Genomic DNA, 8026 nt, shown 5'->3' with positions numbered 1-8026 from the left:
GTTGCTCATGAGATCCAGTCCACGGCATCACCTTCTGACCGTTCAGTCACTCCATTGTTCCTTGAGCCTGTTTTTTTCACCCTTATGGTCAAATAACTCTGGCTTGCTTTCCTATGGCTATTGCACCCAATTGTCACAAATGTTTGCCCTAAAGTAAGAGTAATTCCTAGTCACACTGTTCTGGAAGCCCTAAGTCTGAAATCAAAGTGGTTCCTGCTTTAAGGGGTCACAGTGAATCAGGTCTATGCATCTCTCCCAACCTCTTGTGGCTAGTAGGAATCTCTGCTTCTGTATTCATATGGCCGCCCCACTGTGTGTCTTATCCCTTCACGGTGTCTTAGAAGGAGTTATGTTATTGGACTTAAGACCTATTGTTATAAATGAAGCTCTTCTTTTGAGAGCTCCTCTGTGCTATGAAATCCAAAAAGATCTTCCCCAACAAGGTCTCATCATGGGTTCAGGGTAGATCTTTAGGTGAGTCACTGTAGACTCACGGGTTTCATGAAATCTATGTCAGTAGGTTCTTTTGTTCCCCAATGTATTACAGTCTCAAACTTATAATTTGTGATACTATAGGCATTTTCAGTAGGTTCTTTTTAATGATCTCTAGTCTACTGCCACCCTGACCAATCTCTTACTCTTTTGTTTCTGTCTGGCCATTTTAGCTTTTAATGTTGTACTAGAAGAGCCATTCAGAGAAATTTTAAATTTGCCTCTTCTGTGTATGTCAAAAAGACAAGCATGGTGATCGAGTGATCTTAATCTGCCTGGTAGAAAAATCCTGTTTTGCTTAAGTCCTGCACAGACAGCTGAACACTCATTAACTTAACTGCTTCTGGAACTGTTTATAAATTCTAGAAGAATGCCTTACTGGAGCACTCCATATCACGACACTCCTTAGGTGTTTTATTTGTAGGTTTTTAAAAAAGTAAATAACAAAGATGAGGCAGTAAGTCTGCATTTGCTCTTTCGAGTGATATAAAGTGCCTGGTTTTCCAGGGAAACGCTCCCTATTATGTGAAGTCAATTTTCATAGAACCAGCCATTTGGTGGAATGAGAAATTTACCCATCCTAGAATCTCAAATAAAAAAAAATATGTTGTAATACCAGTATATAGCTGTTTTAATGTTTACTAGCAGCTGTCTCCAGCCCTTTGCTATTTCAGCATTAAGCTATTCCATGGCATTAAACTATATATTCCCATCACAACAACAATAAAAATACAATGACTCTGTTTTACAAGAGAGGTGTTTTATTAAGAAATTCTGAGGTATGTGTTCCATTTTTTTTTTAAAAAAAAAGTTAGAAACGGAAACCATGTCGTCCACTCAGTATAATCCTATGGATCTCTCCCGTCTTCCGCATTCAGGATCAAGGTGTGGCATGGATTTGCAGAGGACATCTGGCAGGTTTAAGCTTTGTGGGGTTTGTATTCTGAGTCTATCATAGGCACCTCCTCATTCTATCTGGACTACAGAAGTGGAAGCTTGAATTCAGAGGGAACCGGCCATGCAGCCTCCTGGAAGCTAAGAATTACAGTCTTCTGAGACGGACCCAAGGAGGTTCCCTCCTCAGCAATCACCTTGTGGAGCTGGAGCCAGTCTCCCCAAATCATAGCACAATGTCTGAACTAAGTAAAGCACACACTAGGAATGGTGGGCTCCCACCATGGAAAATCTCTTAGTGTGCCACTAGAAAGAGAGAGAGATGTCATAGAGCACCAGCAATGCCTTCAGCATTTGCCTTCAGACCTGTTTGAGGAGAATGATTTACTGCTTTGTTGATTCCTTATAGAACTTTGAAGGATCACCAACAGCTTACACTTGGTTGTTGAAATACCTTTTAATATCAAGACCTGCATATTATTATTTAAAAGAAACCAAAAATCTACACTTCTCCTTGTGGATAACAGTTTTGGTCTCTACAATTTTCCATCCCTGAACCGACTTGATCCTTTTTAATGGCGCTCATGCCCTCAATCAGGGCTGTGTAAACAATCCATATTACAAAATTTCATGAAGACACATGTGAACATTTAACAGGCTTTGGGGAGACATTCCCAGTTTAAAATATCTAGGTGGATTTTCTTTCTTGGAGCTTATCCGGTCCTAGTAACAGGCAGAGAAAATATTTCCCATGCCTGTAAGTATTTGGGCCTTTCTTTGTGCGTCTCGATCTTTTTCTTCCATAAAGGAGAAGTGGCATGCGGTGCACTGGGGGCTGAGGGGGGTTGCAGAAGAAAAATGATGTGAGCTGCAAAAACCCTGTGGCTGGAAGATCAGATTCCAAGCAGAATTCCTTCCTACACTTGCAGTCGTGTGAAAGCAAGGGCCGGTGTTCCTTTGCACTGTATCTGCTCACTTAATTGTTTCTGTCTGTTCATTTCATTCTTCAGTGAAAACATTAGCCTAAGGGACATTTGAAAATCAAAAGGTAGGTTTGAAGTTGAACAGGAAATGAACAGTGGAATTACTGCGGCATTAAAGGAAAAGCTGAGAACCGGAGAGAAATAGGTACGGTTTTAAATACAACATGTCTGTTCTCTTTGTTGTTGTTTTGGTTGATTTTTATCCTGTAAAAGTCAAGATAAAAATAGAACAAAAACCAAAAGACACTCCACAGGACCTGTGTTTTTACATGGCTGGTCATCTAACAGATTCTCTAAGGTATGTGCTAATGGATTTAGCTTATATAAGATGAAAATCAAGAGATTTTCAACTATTACACAGGAATTTATAAAACCCTGGATGGATTTCCTGACAGCTATAATTATTTAATTCTTCAGAATTATCCCTCTCCACCCCACAAACCTCCTCTTGCCAAAATTATCAAGATAATTAAGGAAGTAGTGGGACTGTCAGAATCCCAACCATCTTGAATACCAAGCTGACCAAATAATTCTTCCATTCTCTGCTTCATTTGTAATGGAATAGTGCTTCGGCTTGCCGCCATGTATGTGCTAGCTGCATTTGATCTCTAGCAGGAGATAGTCTTCAGACAGGGTGGAATGTGTCCTCACTCCAGTTGTCCACACACACTGAAGCCAGTGTGGTTTAATCTCCCGCAGAACTGGTTATGCTAACTGCTGCAGCGTGACCAACTGAAGACGGCGTATAGACATTGTCCATCTTCTCCCTGATCAGACACAAAAGAGGAGAGATTCAGACACCACCCTTTGAGGTCACAACTTAGAATACTGCCCATTTTACAACATTCTTCACCTTAACAAGGAAACCAAACAATTCCAGGAGGGCAAAGCAAACCATCAGCAAACTTGTTTAAAATGGCCCGGCCGGATACAGACATTTTAAGAGGTGAATAATGAGGTGGAAAATATCAGACTTGAAAAAATAAACAAAAGCCTAGGTGTTTAAACATACAAAAGTCATGAGACCAGCTATTTTTGGAAGTACTTTGGATTCATTCAGGTGGCCGTAATGAGGACTAGCCAGATAATAAGTAAGAGCCCTTTCCTGCCTTTGAAGAACAATAGATTCAGCGTAGACCCACATTTGTAAAAGAAACAATCCTGATTTTATATGTGATTATCTCATGAAAAGACCGCCACAGTTTGGAATTCTTTTGCTGGCACCATCTTTCACAGACATTGCACACCTGGAGAAATAATTTAATCAGTAGTTAGATTCAATTATTCATTGGTCATACACTGCACTCATCAGTTTTAGGAACAGCAAGACACAGGAACTGTTGATTATAAAAGGGGGAAAAGCTGGCTCGATTAGCTACCTTCATAGAGATCATTCTCCGTGGAGAATGTAATCCTTCGGCGGTTTCTATTCCTGGAATGGACTCAGTATTTGTGGTGGCAGGGAGTGGGGGTGTAACACCAGTTATGGGTCTGAAATGGGAAAAGCAAAGCAAAGCAAATGGACAAATTGCACGTTAAATACGTTGAAGGGAGGGGTTGTATTTTTACAGGTATCAATTATCAGCGTTACAAGTAATAAATAATGCTAAATAAAACATGTAACTAAACGGGCATTAAAGGGCCTTTACGTATATAGAAGACAAGAAAAGCTTTTTTCCCTTCCTATGCTGCAGACTGCAGGCATTTCCCTCTGCCTCTGTCAAGTGCAATTCTTTCTTGATGAATGACAAGGCAGGATAATAGGCTGTGGTCACCATGGCAACCAGACAGCAGCCCTGTGTGCCTAGCATTTTTTTTTTCATCTGAAAATGAAACCAGAAGCAAAGAAAAGCTGAAAATGTAACCAACAGATTAACTGATACAAAAAAAAAAGAAGAAAAGAAAGAAAGGAAGGAAAATAGGGACAAAAAGCGAAGTTAGATTACAAGCAATTAAATGACGGTGCCCAGTCCTCACCAGCCTCTCCCCCTCTCTCCCACACAACAACCGGATATTTCAAAACACTATTTGATAAACGTGAAAAAATGTGTTTTTTTAAAAATCTCTTTTCTCTAAAAGGTTTCACTACTTTTTAAAATCTCGAAATCACTGGGGTCCTTGACTCTGTTTTTGTTTTAAGGCAGTTAATTTCATTAAACATGGCAGTTCATTAAGCTTTATGTGTTGAGTTTGCTCTGGAATTTCTAAATTCCTTTCCGTGGTCCCTTCCTGGGACTCTCCAGAGACTGTAGGCTGCATGTGCAACAGTTTTATCTGGGGACTGCGGGGGAGGGGGTGAATGGAGACCCAGAGCTGAGCAGTAAGACAATTCACTATTTGCCCCTGTGGATGTATAGGCTCCAGACACTGGATGCTGGCTAATGAGCATTCCTCTTCCCTGGAGCTAAGAGAACACTATAGATCTGCTCCATCTCAGGGGAAGGTAGCCACTTCAGAGTGTTATGTACTCTGACCATTTACTCCATCTCAAAAATCTTCATTGCAGTTTGTCTCAGATATGTTTCCAGTCTCTACTAAACACAAAAAAGCAAGAAAACAGACCTAAAGGAGTGTGCCCTGGGAGTGGTTATCCCTATATTGGATATTCAGCACAGGCAAAGAATTGTCAGTGTATAGATAGAGAGCAAACACCCCCACCAGGAGCTAAGTCTTGTAACTTCAGGAAGAGGGAGCACAAATTAAACTTGTCTTGGGACCAAGATATCTGGTATGAGTCTTATCTCAGCCCTTTGGTGATATGATACTGCATGTCCATGCTTAGCATCAAGGCATCAGTTACTAACCTCTCTGACCTATAGCATTTTTAAAAATCTCTAAACAGGGTGAAGGGCACCTACTCTACAGGAATTCAAAGGTTTCTGAGCTCATATGGCAAGAGGCAGAGATTCCTCCTTCTTATGCTCTTAAGAGAGACATGACTGTGTCATTTATGTGTGTCCTGTGTGTAAGGAAGATTATGGAGAGAATGCACACATATAACCACCTGTTTCAGAAGGGTATATGGATCAAATAGCTTATCCCACATGGGATTATCCCACATATTTTCATTTGAAAATATGAAGTCACTTCTGACAAGTCAAGTAGATCACCCAGAGATGGCACAAAACTGTCTAAGCGAGTCCTATGACCTGACTCTCCCACCAGTCCTAAGCCACAGAAAAGGACTGAACAGCACTGGACTCCTCTTTCAGGACCTTTCCCTTGATTGAAAAGAAGGCTGAAGTAACAAACGAGGCCCTCAGAGCAGTTGACAGATGTTAGCTAAAGCACCAGGCATCCGGATACTGACAAGTGTCCAAAATGTGCCGGTGCGGTCCTCCAAAATTTCCCCCTCACATGCCCAGTGGTTGCACTGGCCACCCACAGCAAGGCCTAATAAATCCTTCCTTTGTCCTCATTTCCCCAACACACACAAATACAAAGTAAACAGTTGGATCAAAGCTTTTAATGTGCTTTGTACTGTTTTATTTGAAAAGATCAGGTCTGATATTTGAGAGGAAGGGTCCATCTGGCCAGGCTGAGCTCAAGAAGCCTCAGACAAATTGTAAACAAGACCAGGGCACAAAGTCCTTGCGGCCCACAGCCTGCTGCTGCCACTTCAGAGCTGACTCTCCTGTCATTGGGTTTCCCTGACTTCATGTGAAGGGGGCTCAGGAGGACAGAAAGGAACCCTCACAAGGTTCTAGCTCATGTATTGCATGATACCATTATGGCTAGTTTTTTCTAAACTTCTATACTCCTAAAATGATGCCTGTCAAAAGCTTCAGAGTTTGTAGTAGGAACAATTATACGATTTACACACCATTAAAACCCATAGCTGTTCAAAGAAACTCCTTAATAATGAGAGAAAAAAAAACCCTGAGGAATAAAAAGGAAGGGAAAGGAAAATTGCTTGATTAAGTGTGATGTATCCTCCTAAAGAACATTTTTATTATTTATCACTTTTGGAACACCTGGGAGCACACTTACCTCATCTGGACAAAAATTATCACACTCAGTGTTCTCACTAATCACGTGTCTTTCTGCAGTGCCATGAGTGCCCTGCAGATGGGTCATAGTCAACTTACTGCACTGGCACATCCTCAGGTCTTAACAGAATGCTTAGCTCATAATAGGCACTTAAAAATATCTGTTAATAAAACAGATGAGGGTTGGAATCATACTGTAGAGGCTGCCTTCATACTGTAGTATTTCTACAAACTCCTGATTGCAGGCAGTTTCACTTTCTGAGCTTGAGTGCTCCTCCATGAAAGTACCCCGCCGTGTGTGTGTGTGTGTGTGTGTGTGTGTGTGTGTATGTGTGTGTGTATGTGTGTGTATATGTGTGTATGTGTGTGTATGTGTGTGTATGTGTGTGTATATGTGTATATGTATGTGTATGTGTGTGTATGTGTATGTATGTGTATGTGTGTATGTGTGTGTATGTGTGTGTGTATATGTGTGTGCATGTGTGTGTATGTGTTATCATACCTGTGAGTATATGTGCATATGTGTTGCTATACATGTACATATGTATACAGATGACAACTTTAGGTGCTGTTCCTCAGGCACTATCCTTCTAGTTTTGCTTTTGAAATAGGTTTCCCTATGTCCTGGAGCTTGTCAATTAGGCAAAGCTACTTCACCAAGGTACCTCAGGACCTACCCTCAGGACCCATGTCTGTCTCCCATCTCTGGGATTAAATGAGTGTGCCAGTGTGCCCAACTCTTTCACTTGAGTTCTGGGGATCAAATACAAAGTCTCCTACAACAGCCGAGTCTCCATAGACCCAGGAGGAAAAGCCCTAGCTAGATTGCTGTGGTCCCTAAACAAGACATGTGAGATGTGGGTCTACAATGGCTACTTGTTTTGTTTTTTTAACTCAGTGTCTTTCAGTGACATTTCAGATGAATTGTTTCCATTCCAAAAGATTTATTCTGAATCCCTGGAAGCACATGCGGTTCTGGGAGAGAATCGACAGGTCCATGGAAGGATCATTCCCCAGTGTTGCTATGTGGACCTATTGTGCTGAGCATCGGCACAAAGAAGCAAATACTGTCTTTAATTATCTAGAACAGGGAAGGTAGGACATGATGGGAAACACAGAACAGAAAGTGAACATAGAAGCACGGCATTGCGAGGCCTAAGGGCCAGACAGGGATGCGTGGTGTTCAGACATCAGTCAAGGGATGACGTGCTGTGTCTGAGCATCTGGTGAATAGACCATTGACGGCAAATTGATGTACACAGTACTAGCAGAGGTCAAAGGTAGAACTGGCATTTGGGCATTTATTGAGCAGCTATTGCATATGGGGCAGTAAAAGTATAATAATCATTATCTAATATATATGATAATGAGTTTATATATCCACATATATAAAACTACTGACATATGTAATATATTATATATAATCACTATATAGAATTCATTATATTATATATGTCATATATATTATATTATATATGTATATATATACATATATGCATGCATATCGATATACATTTATATAACATATACATTCACATATATGTATATTCATGTATATGTACATATATACATTATACAAACACACACACACACATACATTCACACACACACACTGTGGTCTCAGGCCCTAGTGAAACTGTTGGCATCACACACACACACATACATTCA

General features: G+C 40.7%; 1 long non-coding RNA gene across 1 annotated transcript; it reads right to left on the bottom strand.

The window, feature by feature from the left end:
- Positions 1 to 1231: 1231 nt before the first annotated feature.
- On the bottom strand, positions 1232 to 4343 carry LOC116073886. Its single transcript, XR_004111958.1, has 2 exons — positions 3749 to 4343; positions 1232 to 3136 (listed from the first exon to the last, which is right to left on the bottom strand). It is a non-coding gene; the product is annotated as an uncharacterized LOC116073886 (long non-coding RNA).
- Between the last annotated feature and the right edge of the window lie 3683 nt (positions 4344 to 8026).

This window comes from Mastomys coucha, unplaced genomic scaffold (assembly GCF_008632895.1).
Source record: "Mastomys coucha isolate ucsf_1 unplaced genomic scaffold, UCSF_Mcou_1 pScaffold23, whole genome shotgun sequence".
NCBI lineage: Eukaryota > Metazoa > Chordata > Mammalia > Rodentia > Muridae > Mastomys > Mastomys coucha.
This window is presented reverse-complemented; position numbering and strand designations above follow the sequence as displayed.